The sequence below is a fragment of the Magallana gigas genome, chromosome 7 (assembly GCF_963853765.1).
Source record: "Magallana gigas chromosome 7, xbMagGiga1.1, whole genome shotgun sequence".
NCBI classification, from domain to species: Eukaryota; Metazoa; Mollusca; class Bivalvia; order Ostreida; family Ostreidae; genus Magallana; species Magallana gigas.
Window position 1 is genome coordinate 40,564,291 of NC_088859.1, and position 16,211 is coordinate 40,580,501.

A 16,211-nucleotide genomic window follows, 5' to 3' on the forward strand; every position below is an offset into this window, starting at 1 on the left:
TGTGTCTTTCACAAGGTTCTACAAACACTTTAGTCCAAAATAAATAAAAATCCAAGGCTAGAAGTAGGAGAGAGGAAAATATCTATTTTGCTTTTCTTTTTCTGAGGCCTGAGCTATTTGGGGGGGGGGGGGGTATTAGGGGTCAACAGGTCACTGACCCCTTGTCCATGACCTATCACCAGGGTCTGTATACAGATAACCAGGGTCAGTATACCCATCACCATGGTCTCCAGGGTCAGAGTACTTATCACCAGAGTTGGTGTGCTGATCACCAGAGTCTGTACACCCATCACCAGAGTCTGTACACCCATCACCAGGGTCTGTATACCCATCACCAGGGTCAGAGTACCTATCACCAGGGTCTGTATACCTATCACCAGGGTCAGAGTACGTATCACCAGAGTCAGTATACCCATCACCAGAGTCTGTACACCCATCACCAGAGTCTGTATACCCATCATCAGGGTCAGTATACCTATCATCAGGGTCAGAGTACCTATCACCAGGGTCTGTATACCTATCACCAGGGTCAGAGTACGTATCACCAGAGTCAGTATACCCATCACCAGAGTCTGTACACCAATCACCAGAGTCTTTACACCCATCACCAGGGTCTGTATACCCATCATCAGGGTCAGAGTTCCCATCACCAGGGTCTCCATACCTATCACCAGGGTCATAGTACGTATCACCAGAGTCAGTATACCCATCACCAGAGTCTGTACACCCATCACCAGAGTCTGTACACCCATCACCAGGGTCTGTATACCCATCACCAGAATCAGAATACCCATCACCAGGGTCAGAGTACCTATCACCAGGGTCTGTATACCTATCACCAGGGTCAGAGTACGTATCACCAGAGTCAGTATACCCATCACCAGAGTCTGTACACCCATCACCAGAGTCTGTACACCCATCACAAGGGTCTGTATACCCATCACCAGGGTCAGAGTACCCATCACCAGGGTCTCCATACCTATCACCAGGGTCATAGTACGTATCACCAGAGTCAGTATACCCATCACCAGAGTCTGAACACTCATCACCAGAGTCTGTACACCCATCACCAGGGTCTGTACACCCATCACAAGGGTCTGTATACCCATCACCAGGGTCAGAGTACCCATCACCAGGGTCTGTATACCTATCACCAGGGTCAGAGTACGTATCACCAGAGTCAGTATACCCATCACCAGAGTCTGTACACCCATCACCAGAGTCTGTACACCCATCACAAGGGTCTGTATACCCATCATCAGGGTCAGAGTTCCCATCACCAGGGTCTCCATTCCTATCACCAGGGTCATAGTACGTATCACCAGAGTCAGTGTACCCATCACCAGAGTCTGTACACCCATCACCAGAGTCTGTACACCCATCATCAGGGTCTGTATACCCATCACCAGGGTCAGTATACCCATCACCAGGGTCAGAGTACCTATCACCAGGGTCTGTATACTTATCACCAGGGTCAGAGTACGTATCACCAGAGTCAGTATACCTATCACCAGAGTCTGTACACCCATCACCAGAGTCTTTACACCCATTACCAGGGTCTGTATACCCATCACTAGGGTCAGTATACCTATCACCTGGTGATAGGTATACTGACCCTAGTGATGGGTATACAGACCCTGGTGATGGATGTAAAGACTCTGGTGTACGTATCACCAGAGTAAGTATACCCATCACTAGAGTCTGTACACCCATCACCAGAGTCTGTACACCCATCACAAGGGTCTGTATACCCATCACCAGGGTCAGTATAACTATCACCAGGGTCAGAGTACGTATCACAAGAGTCTGTACACCCATAACCAGGGTCAGTATACCCATCACCAGAGTCTGTACACCCATCACCAGAGTCTGTACACCCATCACCAGAATCTGTACACCCATCACCAGGGTCTGTATACCCATAATTAGGGTCAGTATACCTATCACCAGGATCAGAGTACCTATCACCAGGGTCTGTATACCTATCGCCAGGGTCAGAGTACGTATCACCAGAGTAAGTATATCCATCACCAGAGTCTGTACACCCATCACCAGAGTCTGTACACCCATCACCAGGGTCAGTATACCTATCACCAGGGTCAGAGTACCCATCACCAGGGTCAGTATACCTATCACCAGGGTCAGAGTACCCATCACCAGGGTCTCCATACCTATCACCAGGGTCAGAGTACGTATCACCAGAGTCAGTATACCCATCACCAGAGTCTGTACACCAATCACCAGAGTCTGTACACCCATCACCAGGGTCTGTTTACCCATCACCAGGGTCAGAGTACCCATCACCAGGGTCTCCATACCTATCACCAGGGTCAGTATACCTATCACCAGAGTCAGAGTACGTATCACCAGAGTCTGTGCACCCATAACAAGGGTCTGTACACCCATCACCAGAGTCTGTACACCCATCACCAGGGTCTGTTTACCCATCACCAGGGTCAGAGTACCCATCACCAGGGTCTCAATACTTATACCCAGGGTCATTATACCCATCACTAGAGTTTGTGTGCCCAACACCGGGGTCTGTACAACCATAACCAGGGTCAGAATACCCATCACCAGAATCTCCATACCTCTCACCAGAATCAGAGTACGTATCACTAGAGTATGTGTGCATATCACCAGGATCAGAATACACATAACCAAGGTCAGTATACCCATCACCAGGGTCTCCATACCAATCACCAGGGTAAGTGTACGTATCACGTCTGTGTGTTCACCAGGGTCGGTACACCCATAAACAGGGTCAGTATGACTATCAAAAGGGTCTCATTACCTATCACCAGGGTCAGACTCCGTATCACCAGAGTCTGTGTATATCATCAGGGTCAGTAAACACATAACCAGGTCAGTAAACGTATTACTAGGTCTGTAAACCTAACACCAGGGTCATTATACCCATCACTAGAGTTTGTGTGCCCATCACCAGGGTCTGAACATCCATAACCAGGGTCAGTATACCCATCCCCAGGGTTTCCATACCTATCACCAGGGTCAGAGTACGTATCACCAGAGTGTGCGTGCTCATCACCAGGGACTGTATACATATAACCAGGGTCAGTATATGTATCACCAGGGTCTGTAAATCCATCACCAGTGTCAGAGTACGTAATACCAGAGTCTGTAAATCCATCACCAGGGTCACAGTACATATCACCAAGCCCTGTGAACCCATCACCAGGGACTGAATACGTATCACCAGGGTCTGTAAATCTATCAGCAGGGTCATTATACCTATCATTACTGTCTGCGTGCCCATCACCACGGTGTAAACACTAATAACCAGTGTCAGTATACCCATCAAAAGATCTCAGGTCCGAACAAGGTCAGTGTTCGTATCACCCGGGTCAGTATACCCACTACCAGGGTCAATATACCAATCATAAGGTCAGAGTTCGTATCATCAGGGTCTGTAAACCTATCATCGATATCAGTATACCTATCAACAGGGTCTGTGTGAACATCACCAGGGTCTTTATACACATAATCAGGGTCAGAATACGTATCAACAGGGTTTGTAAACATATCACCAGAGTCTGTAAACTAGAGTTTGTGTGCCTATCAACAAATTCTGTATGCCGTTAACGAGGGCAAGTATACCCATCACCAATGGGTCTCAATACCTATCACCAAGGTCAGAGTTCGTATCACCAGAGTCCGTGAGCTCAAAACCAGAGTCTGTATACACATAACCAGGGTCAGTATACGTATCACCAAGGTCTGTAAATCTATTACCTGGATCAGAGTACACATCACAAACCACTGTGTATCCATCACTAGGGTCTGAATACGTATCACCAGGGTTTGTAAATCTATCAGCAGGGTCACAATACCCATCATTAGTGTCTGTGTGCCCATCACCAGAGTCTGTATGCCCATAACCAGGACCAGCATACCTATCACCAGGGTCTGTACACCCATAACCAGGGCCAATATACCCATTACCAGGGTCTCCATACGTAAACCAGGGTCAGAGTACGTATTACCAGAGTCTGTACACTTAAAACCGGGACCAGTATGCCCATCACCAGGCTCTCAGTACCTAACACTAGGGTCAGTGTACGTATTACCAGGGTCCGTGTGCCCATCACCAGGGTCAGTTTACCCATTTCCAGGGTCAGAGTACGTATCACCAGAACTGTAAACCTATCACCTGGGTCATTATACCTTTTACTAGGGTCAGTGTTCGTAGCACTAGGGTCTGTGTGCCCATTATCATGCTCTGTATATCCATAACCAAGGTCAGTTTACCCATCACCAGGGTCTAAATACTTATCACCAGGGATAGTTTACGAATCAATAGGGTCTGTGTGCCCATCATTAGGGTCAGTATATCTATCACAACAGTCAGTGCACTTATCATCAGGGTTTGTACATCCATTACCTTGGTCATTAGACTTTCACCATGATAAGTGTACCTATTACCTATCACCAGAGATAATTTACCTAACGGTCGTGTCAGTGTACGCATCACGAGGGTCTGTGTGCTCATCTCCAAGGTCAGTATACCTATCACAAGAGTCAGTACATTTATCACCAGTATATCTATCACATTCTCTATCACCAGGGTCAGTATACCTATCGACAGAGTCAGTGTACGTATCACAAGGGTCTGTAGCCAATAACAGGAACACTTTACTTATCAACAGGGTCAGTATTACCTGACTCAGGTAATGGATGTAAAAACCTTGATGATATGTGCACTGACTGTTGTGATAGGTATACTGACCCTGGTAATGGGCACAAAGACCCAATTGATGCGTACACTATCCTGGTGAAAGGTATTAAGACGCTGGTTATGGGTATACTGGCCCTGGTTATGAGTGTACAGACTCTGGTGATGGGCACACAAATTCTGGTGAGACGTACTCTGACCCTGGTAATAGGTATGAAGACCCTTGTGATGGGTTTACTGACCCTGGTTATGGGTGTTCAGACCCTGGTGATGGGCACACAAACTCTAGTGATGGGTATAATGACCCTGGTAATAGGTATTAAAACCCTGGTGATGGGTATACTGACTATGGTTATGAGCACACAGACTCTGGTGATACGTACTCTGACCCTGGTGATATGTATGGAGACCTTGGTGATGGGTATAATGACCATGGTTATTGGTGTACAGACTCTAGTGATGAGCACACAGACTCTGGTGATACGTACTCTGACCCTGGTGATAGGTATGGAGACCCTGGTGATGGGTATAGTGACCCTGGCTATGGGTGTACAGACCCTAGTGAACACACAGACGTGATACGTACACTTACCCTGGTGATTGGTATGGAGACCCTGTGTATACTGACCCTGGTTATGTGTATTCTGATCCTGGTGATATGCACACATGGGTTTAATGACCCTGGGGATAGGTATTGAGACCCTGGTGATGGGTATACTGACTTTGGTTACGGATGTTCAGACCCTGGTGATGAGCACACACACTCTGGTGATACATACTCTGGTCCTGGTGATAAGTATGGAGACCCTAGTGATGGGTATAATGACCCTGATTATGGGTGTACAGACCCTGCTGATGGGTATAATGACCCTGGTTATGGGTGCACAGACTCTGGTGATGAGCACACAGACTCTGGTGATACGTACTCTGACTCTGGTGATAGGTATGGAGACCCTGGTGATGGGTATTCTGAGCCTGGTTATGGGTGTACAGACCCCGGTGATGGGCACACAAACTCTAGTGATGGGTTTAATGACCCTGGGGGTAGGTATTGAGACCCTGGTGATGGGTATACTGACTTTGGTTACGGATGTTCAGACCCTGGTGATGAGCACACACATTCTGGTGATACAAACTCTGGCCCTGGTGATAAGTATGGAGACCCTGCTGATGGGTATAATGACCCTGATTATGGGTGTACAGACCCTGGTGATGGGTATACAGACCCTGGTGATGGGTGTACAGACTCTGGTGATGGGTGTACAGACTCTGGTGATGGGTGTACAGACTCTGGTGATGGGTATACCTACTCTGGTGATACGTACTCTGACCCAAGTGGTAGGTATGGAGACCCTGGTGATGGGTACTTTGGCCCTGGTGATAGGTATACTGACCCTGGTGATGGGTATACAGACCCTGGTGATGGGTGTACAGACTCTGGTGATTGGTGTACAGACTCTGGTGATGGGTGAACAGACTCTGGTGATGGGTATACTGACTCTGGTGATACGTACTCTGACCCTGGTGATAGGTATACAGACCCTGGTGATAGGTACTCTGACCTTGGTGATAGGTATTCTGACCCTGGTGATGGGTATACAGACCCTGGTGATGGGTGTACAGACTTTAGTGATGGGTGTACAGACTCTGGTGATGGGTGTACAGACTCTGGTGATGGGTATACTGACTCTGGTGATGCGTACTCTGACCCTGGTGATAGGTATGGAGACCCTGGTGATGGGTACTCTGACCCTGGTGATGGGTATACATACCCTGGTGATGGGTGTACAGACCTTGGTGATGGGTATACATACCCTGGTGATAGGTGTACAGACTCTGGTGATGGATATACTGACTCTGGTGATACGTACTCTGATCCTGGTGATAGGTATACAGACCCTGGTGATAGGTACTCTGACCCTTGTGATAGGTATACTGACCCTGGTGATGGGTATACAGACCCTTGTGATGGGTGTGCAGACTCTGGTGATGGGTGTACAGACTCTGGTGATGGGTGTACAGACTCTGGTGATGGGTATACTGACTCTGGTGATGGGTATACTGACTCTGGTGATAGGTATACTGACCCTGGTGATGGGTATACAGACCCTGGTGATGGGTGTACAGACTCTGGTGGTGGGTGTACAGACTCTGGTGATGGGTATACTGACTCTGGTGATGGGTATACTGACTCTGGTGATAGGTATACAGACCCTGTTGATAGGTACTCTGACCCTGGTGATGGGTTTACAGACCCTGGTGATGGGTGTACAGACTCTAATAATGGGTGTACAGACTCTGGTGATGGGTACACTGACTCTGATGATACGTACTCTGACCCTGGTGAGGTTTACAGACCCTGGTGATAGGTACTCTGACCCTGGTGATAGGTATACTGAGTCTGGTGATGGGTGTACAGACTCTGGTGATGGGTGTTACATACTCTGGTGATCAGCACACCAACTCTGGTGTTACGTACTCTGACCCTGGAGACCATGGTGATGGGTATACTGACCCTGGTTATGTGTATACAGACCCTGGTGATAGGTCATGGACAAGGGGTCAGTGACCTGTTTACCCCTAATACCCCCCCCCCCCCCAATAGCTCAGGCCTGAGAAAAAGAAAAGCAAAATAGATATTTTCCTCTCTCCTACTTCTAGCCTTAAATTTTTATTTATTTTGGACTAAAGTGTTTGTAGAACCTTGTGAAAGACACAATGCACGAGATAATATTGGTTTACATAAAGTCTTTATACTAGCATACATGTATGTAATGAAACCATAATTTTTGTTCAGGCACGTACGTAGCATCGTAGCAAAGTGGGGTGGGGACAGACTCATCCAATCTTGACTTGCAAAAAAAAACAACAACCCAAAAATAATTTAATAAAATTGAAAATCCTAATCCGTGGGGGTAGGGTGCTAAGTGTACCTTTAACTTCAATTTCACAGTTTATTTCCTCCCTTTCATTTAAGTTTTTACATGGTCCCAAAAACATTGGGGGGGGGGGGCAACTGTATGTTAATTTACTTTTTCATAAGTAAATTCAAGAAAAATGTTTGCTGCGAGAAAACGTGTGCTGGAGGGGGTGGGGGTGGGGGGCAGTCCCGTCCCCCTGTCCCTGCACCACTCCACCCCCCCCCCCCCTTCGATGCTAAGTGCCTGTTGTTTTCCTGTAACACTGCTTTTTATTGTTCTCTCAATTATTTATTTAAGTTTAAAATCTAATGTATATAAAATTTTTATCACTTCTGATGACGTTTTCATATAAAAATCGCATTTTTAAATATTGCACATATATCAGTTCGAAGTTCCTCCAAATAGCTTTCGAATTTCCTCCAAATCGTTTACCGATCCCGATGGAAAGTTGGTTCACGCATGCGCACATCCTGGTTATAGCGCCTGGTTATGGTATATAAAATGTAGCCTATTCTATACCTCTCACGTTCCAAGGTTGAACTGAAAGTTTTGCACAATCGGAAATCCTCAGATGCCATCAAGTCGAGAGAGACATCCGAGAAGTTCCGATTTAAATGTTGCATTGAAATTTTTATCTCCTATCGATAGAGAGTTATTATAAACGGGGTCGTTTCAAAACATGTCGTTTTGACTCGTGCGTCTTTGCGACACTCAGTCACAACATAATAATTATTATTTGAAAAATTATAGAGCCATTTTGTTATATATCTTTTTTTTCAAGACCGATTGACCCAAATCAGAACCTTCGAAAAAAAATATCATATAATAATTTAATTTGTCTTAGAAACATAAATAACGTTTCTGTGTTGATCATTAAATCCACTAGAAAAATCAGCATATAGAAAGTTTTTAAAGAGGAAATTCTAATGTGGTATAGGATATCTGACGATATGTCGATTAAATAAGATAAAATATTATATGATCGATATTATACCGAGCGCAGCAAGAGGCGGGCGAAGCCCGCCTCGCGAAGCGAGGATTAATGGTAACACGTACATATAAGAAAATCAGTGAAAAATGAATGTTGAATCAGGGGTACTAAGGCCAAAAAAAATTTCTTCCAGCCCTGGGCGCCGCCATATTGGCAGCCATTTTGTTTTTAAAAAGTTAGTTCGATCATTAATTGACTGGTTCTTATCGATGTTTATTGCCCCTAAACTCGATTAAATAAGTTCCAGTGTTTCAATAGAAGTTAATTTGAATTAAAAGAAATTATAAAGGAAACCAGATAAGTTTCAATAGTGCTTAAATCAAGAAACACGACTTGTTCTATGTATGTCTTATCAAATTATCAGATGGAAAATAAAAACATTAACGCCAAGAAACTGATCTTTTAGATACTGAACAAAATATGCAATTTTATTACAGCGGTATTCATATGAATTAAATTGAAGAACATTAAAAGAAGAACTAAAAAAATTCGGAACTCTACGTAACTCCCTTCGGCTATTTCCGATGACAAACTTGAACGTCTGAAATATGACGTCATAATGTAGACTGAGCACGCGACGTTTAGTTTAACTTTTAATGGTATGAGTAGGCAACCATGCAGGCGGATCCTACTGTGTGCGTTTTGAATAGATTTTATCATACAAACATAGGTAATCACAGATTACAAAGCTCAGCGAGACGAGACATCACCCTCATGAGACTTCACCTTTATGAGACCACCTTTATCATATTAAATGAAAATCATACTTTATGATCTTGGATATTCCTGGATTCTGTTTTGACACAATATCGTATATCATCTGTTAAAAAATTGTATGATAATCATATGTTCATAGGTTAATCAATACAATAATATAAAATTAAATATTGCATACTATCATATTTACAACATATATCATATAATACAATAAAATATCATAATAAACAATGATGAGATATGATATTGTAATGTATGATATGACATTGTATTGTGTTAATATACGTTATTGTATTTGATCACATAATACAATATCATAATATATAAAACAATATAGTATTATATTACAATATCATATTACATAATACATCATAACATTGAAACATATGATATTATATTGTATAATATAGTATGATATTGTATGATACTGTATCATTTTTGAAACATAATATGATATTGTATCATATGATACAATATAATCAAATGATACAATATTATGTGATAAACTAAAATATATAATACAACATTATATAATAGATATTGTATCATATGATACAATAATATATTTTACAATATCATACAATACAATTTCATGTGATGTGATATTATATCATATTATAAACCAATGTCATATTATACAATATCGTATGATACGATATTATATATAATTACAGTATCATATTATACAATTTCATGTGATATAATTCTATATTATAAAAACTAATATCATATAATACAATATCGTATGATTCAATATTATAGAATATACAATATTGAATCATAGGATACAATATTATATTTTGCAATATCTTATGTAATAGTATCATGTGATAAAATAATAAATTAATAATAATACAATATAATATTATACAATATTGTATCATAATATACAATACTATACATAATGATATCATGTTACAATATCATAACATAAAATTTAAAAAAAATTGATACAATATTTTATCGTATCATATAACTTTTTATAATATTACATATGATATTGTATTGTATCATATTAAACAATATTGTTTCATACCATACAATACTATATCATAGGAATCATGTTATATCATTTATTAACAAACACATCTATCTATCGAGCAGGTTTGAGCGAGGTAGGAGATTTCTTTAGCATCCTTGATAATGGAGATCAGGCTCTGCATCTGAAGCAACCTCTGCGTTTCATTTATAATATAGTTAAATCAACTATGCAAGCTATCATCTATAAAACATGTGACCTGTTCCAAAAAAACTAAACCTCATCCAGCATCTGAAACCTATGGCTCAGATTCAGCATTCAAGCCCGTCAGGTGCATCAGTATACATAAGATGCATCTCCATGCAAGTTTGGTGAAGTTCAGACCAGTAAAAACTAAGATATCATCATCAGAGGGCACTAGCAATTAAAACCTTAACCTGCTCCAGCATCCGCAACCTATGGCTCAGATTCAACATCCATGCCTGTCAGGTGCATCTGTATCATAAGTCACACCATCCATTCAAGTTTGGTGAAGTTAGGAATTGTAATAACTAAGATATATTTTTTAGCATCCTTGATAATGGAGATCAAGCTTTGCATCTGAAGCTTCCTCTGTGATTCATTCATATTAAAGTTTAATCAACTATGCAAGTTTGAAATAGTACTATTAAACATGTGACCTGTTCCAAAAAACTTAACTATATCCAGCATCTGAAACCTATGGCTCAGACTCAGCATTCAAGCCCGTCAGCTGCATCAGTATCATAAGACGCACCATCCATGGAAATCTGGTGTAGTTAGGACAAGTAATAACTAAGATATAATCATCAGAGGGCACCTGTTTCAAAAACTTTAACCAGCTCTAAAAACCTTAACCTCCTCCAACATCCGAAACCTATGGCTCAGATTCAGCATTCAAGCCTGTCTGGTGCATCAGTATCATAAGACACACCATCCATGGAAGTCTGGTGAAGTTAGGACAAGTAATAACTAAGATATAATCATCAGAGGGCACCTGCAACAAAAACTTTAACCAGCTCTAAAAACCTTAACCTCCTTCAGCATCTGTAACCTATAGCTCAGATTCAGCATCCAAGCCTGCCTGGTGCATCAGTATCATAAGACACACCATCCATGCAAGTTTGGTGAAGTACGGACCTGCAGTAACTTAGATATTGCTATCAAAGGGCACCTGCAACAAAAACTTTAACCTGCTCCAAAAACCTTAACCTCCTCCAGCATCCGAAACCTATAGCTCAGATTCAGCACTCAAGCCTGTCTGGTGCATCAGTATCATAAGACACACCATCCATGCAAGTTTGGTGAAGTACGGACCTGCAGTAACTTAGATATTGCTATCAAAGGGCACCTGCAACAAAAACTTTACCCTGCTCCAACAACCTTAACCTCCTCCAGCATATGAAATATAGGACTCAGATTCAGCATCCAAGTCTTTCAAGTCCATAAGTAGGTCCAGATGCATCATCCATGCAAGTTTGGTGAAGATAGGACAAGTAATAGCTTAGATACAGGACCTGCAACAAAAACTTTAACCAGGTCCGGACGCCGACGCCGACGCCGACACCGACGCCGACGCCGACGCCGAGGGTATAGCATAAGCTCCCCCTGACTTCGTCTCGGTGAGCTAAAAATCAAACTGCATAATGTTAAATCTGTGCTCGGTCCAACGGTCACACCGTTTACATATTATATTTATAGCGAGCGCAGCTCGCCGGCGCGCAGCGCCGGCGCGAAGCGAGCTCTACCGGCAAGGCGTGTGTGAACAGAATATTTCGGACTATTTGCACATTCATTCAACAGATTTTTTTGGCGTCAGTAAATCGGACCAGTAATGCCTTGTTTTAATCGTCCCAGTAGTTCCCTGTAATTATGGTTTCCCATTTTCACACTCTCACGAGAACAAGTACATGCATTGTTACTGCGGACACAACGCAAATTCCATTACATAAGACTAACGGAGTTATCGTCCGTTCGAGTGACGTCACAATGGATTTCTTACACATTGATCCGACAGAATTTTTCGGAGTCAGTAAATTTCGACCCACAATGCAATTCCTCAATGTCGGTCTGGATACCATCTCGCGAGAATCAAAGTAAAACTTTTGAGAAACAGATAAATTGTGTACCGGTAATTTTTAAGTAAACAAAACAGTATTTTTCGCGTAGTTTTTTTTCAGTATGTTTTCAAAGAGACAGACGACACTTGATCGACGTAAACTTTGACGTCACAATAAGGGGAAACTACTCTAAGTAGTTATTGTAAATCTGCTGAAATATAAATACCAAAATCTTCTCAAAATCTTGCAGAGCTAACGAATTGGGACATTTCTTCAGAGATAGGAAACAGCTGTAACTTGCTCTCATTTGGATGAATACACACATTTATTTTAATCACTATATTTACGGTAATTTCCAGGAACGTTTTTTAAAAGGGGGCGTGGCAACATCATTCAAAAAATTTTCACAAGCAAAAAAAAAAAAAAATCAGGAAAATTCTAATCGGGGTGAGGAATGGGGAGTGCGTAGTATGCCTTTGGCTCTTTAGCTGCTCAAAAGTGTCTTTATTTTCACTACTATTTATTACATGCTCCCGGGGGATCCATTTTCCTTATATGATCAACATTTTTTTTAATACGTAAATTTGATTTTTTTTAAACGGGGGAGGGGGACTCTGTGATAAGTCAATTTTTATATGTAAGTTTAACAAAAATGTCTGCTGCAAGAAAATAGGAAATAAACTGCAATGTACATTATGTTAAAATCTTTATTATTCAACAACATTTTATCTAAGATGAATTTTACACTTGTGTGCGACCAGTATATAAATAAATAAAAAATCTTATGAATTATGAATAATGAAAATTTACTGGAAAAAATAGGTATGTTTATCTTATTTTGCATTCAAATTCATTTACTTTACATCACTACTTTTATTTTTATTGATTTATCATAATTCATTTTTTGATCACCTGCTGCGCTCGCCCCAACGGTCGCACCGTAATACATATTACTTTTACAATGTTTTACCAAAAGCTGATCAATACGTTTTAAAAATGGTTGAAAGGTAAAAATGTTAAAATCCCCATTGGGATTATAATTCATGACTTACAGATTAGTAGTAAACCCCCTAACACATTGCGCTACGTTGTTAGATGACAATTATTTATAAAATTACACTTGGTTTTATTGTTTATTTCGATAAAGTAAGTCGATCACAACACGGAGGTGTCCCATATGATAGTACCACCTTTATTCACTGGGTATTAAAATCAACCGATCTTTTGGGGTGTGGGATGCGACTCGTTGGTGATTTTACTATGACCTTTATAAATTTTTGTGAAAATATCTTAATTTAGACTGTTATTTATTTTTTTAATTTTGCCCTACCGACACAATTTTTTTTTTTTGGAAAAAAGTCTTGAAAAACTATTAAACTATGGCATACGTGTATTACACTACGAGTATGAGTATAACGTCAGGTGCCTGCATGTGTGCATGCCAAACACATACATGTGTCAATTGCAAATGCTGCAAAATCACCGACAAGAATTCGGTCGGTAATGGGGATCACGTGCATATGTCTCCGTAACTAAAAGTTCACCCAAATTTATTACTGTTGTAAAGTGCAATCTTTCCCCTCGGTAAAATGGCTATAGAGCAGTACATGTAGTTCCCTCCGAAAAAAAGGCTATATTTTCCCTTACGGAAAGAATGCTAATTTGCTATACATGTAATGGTGTTTTCCCAATTTTATTGCAAGGTTACCCCCGCAGAGAGCCTACGTAACAATAATTTGCAATATCTGAAAAGACATTGATTTTTGAAGGTTAATAAATGCCTATAGTTCCTCTCAAAAACTACTTGGCAAACCTTGACAAAATGTGGTGTGTATCTTTTTAAAAAAGGGGGAGTTTGAATAATTATACATGTATTGCAGCGCTGCATTTTGTTGCTACATAATCGCTGCAAGATTTGTTGAAAAAGCGTGGCCCTCACGACCGCGAGCTTGGTGGCCTTGGGGCATATCAGCCATACATATATGGCTATGGGGATTTCAAAAATGATTTTCGCAGATTTTGAGGAAAGCTTAAGTTCTATGAAGTAAATGAAAAGCATATCATTACAAAAAATATATAATGAATTAAGTTACAATCAGTGGTTAAGAATAAGTTATAAGTTAACTAAACTAGAAAAAGTTAAGTCACCAATTGGACATACATGTAGAATACCCGTGATTCGAATCGTCGCATTCCACATCTTAAATATTTAAGGAAGCGTATTATTGCCAAGTTGTATTTTGTTTTCTTTAAAATTCAAACTTAAAAGTTGAATTTCTAGCTTAAAAGTTGTGATCACCAAATAAAAAGCTAATTTTTCAAATTTTACAGTTTGATCTCCCAATTTAAATTTTTAGAATTTCCAACTTCACTCTTGGAATTTCCAATATTTTTATCTTGGAAACTCCTACTTTAAAGTTGAATTTTCCGACTTTAATCTTGGATTTTCAAACATTAAAGTGAACTTTAATCTTGGAATTTCCAACTTTAATTTTCTAATAATATTACGATAAGTTTCTGGATTTCAGACGAATGTCTTCAATAAAACAAGTCATCTTTATCAACGCCATGCAGATAATGACACAATCAAATATACTAATTACACGGCCTTTGTTTTGATTTTAATTATCTTTAGGTATGCTTCTTTTTGATACTACATTTGATTAACTACACTCTTTAATTTTACTTACTAAGATAACGTTGGTTTGATTCATAGTTACATGTACATATATTTCGATACACGGTATCTGATACTGTATACATGTACATACGATTTAATCTTATTTTATATAAAACTTCTAGTTCAGACAGACATAAATTAATTATAGTTCAATTATAGCACAATTGTTCTATGTTATAATGTATGTTGTTATATTTACAAATATGTTCATGTAAGAAATACATTTTGTAAATTAAAACTAAAATGTTGGAAATTCTAAGACTTAAGTTGGAAATTCCAGTTTTAAAGTTTAAGTTTTAAAGAAAAAAAATCCTACTTTGGCACTAATAAGCTTCCGCGCTTATTTAATCACGTAAGTTGATTGTTACTTAAGTTAACTTGATACTTGTAGAATAAGGCCGTTTTGTTTTGTTTATTTTTTTGCACTGTACCTCCTTCCAATACTATTTACAATATTAATCTATTATACAAAAATCCATGGCAATATATATGTATATATATATATATATATATATATATATATTATATATAATTATTTTATTACTCATAGTATACCTTGACTACAGGAGAGAACATAAATAGGCATTGTGCCTGCTGTTCAATCCATTTCAATGTATTTATATACTTGAATAAAATACTTATTAAATTAAAATTAAAAATTAATAAGGCCGGCCTTTTCTGCTTTTTTATCCATGTACGTTACCAAGGCAAGAGGGCTTGGCTCCACTACACAGGAATTGTATCCAAACAATTATAAACACACGTTTCTATTTCAAATTAATATAATTTTATTACTGATATTTATTTCAAAGAGGTGCCATAATAGCAAAGGACAATAAAACATAATTTAGTTTATTTTCCATATATATAATACATGTATATTCAGGTAAATTTTGTCAGTTATCTGAAAAGACCAAACTTCCGAGCTATAGTTGTTGTGGGCACAAGTCCTCTCTTTATGCCGATCGACATACAGGTAACGATAACGAGTGTGTGATGTTGGATCATACATATACCTCACGGGACCATGTGGACGGCTTGTTGAGTTAACGTTGGATGATTATTTCGATCAGTGTCTGTGATTATTCTTCGTATCATGATCACGGTGTCCTCATGTCCATGCAAATTGTCCGCATTTTTGGTCCAAGTCAT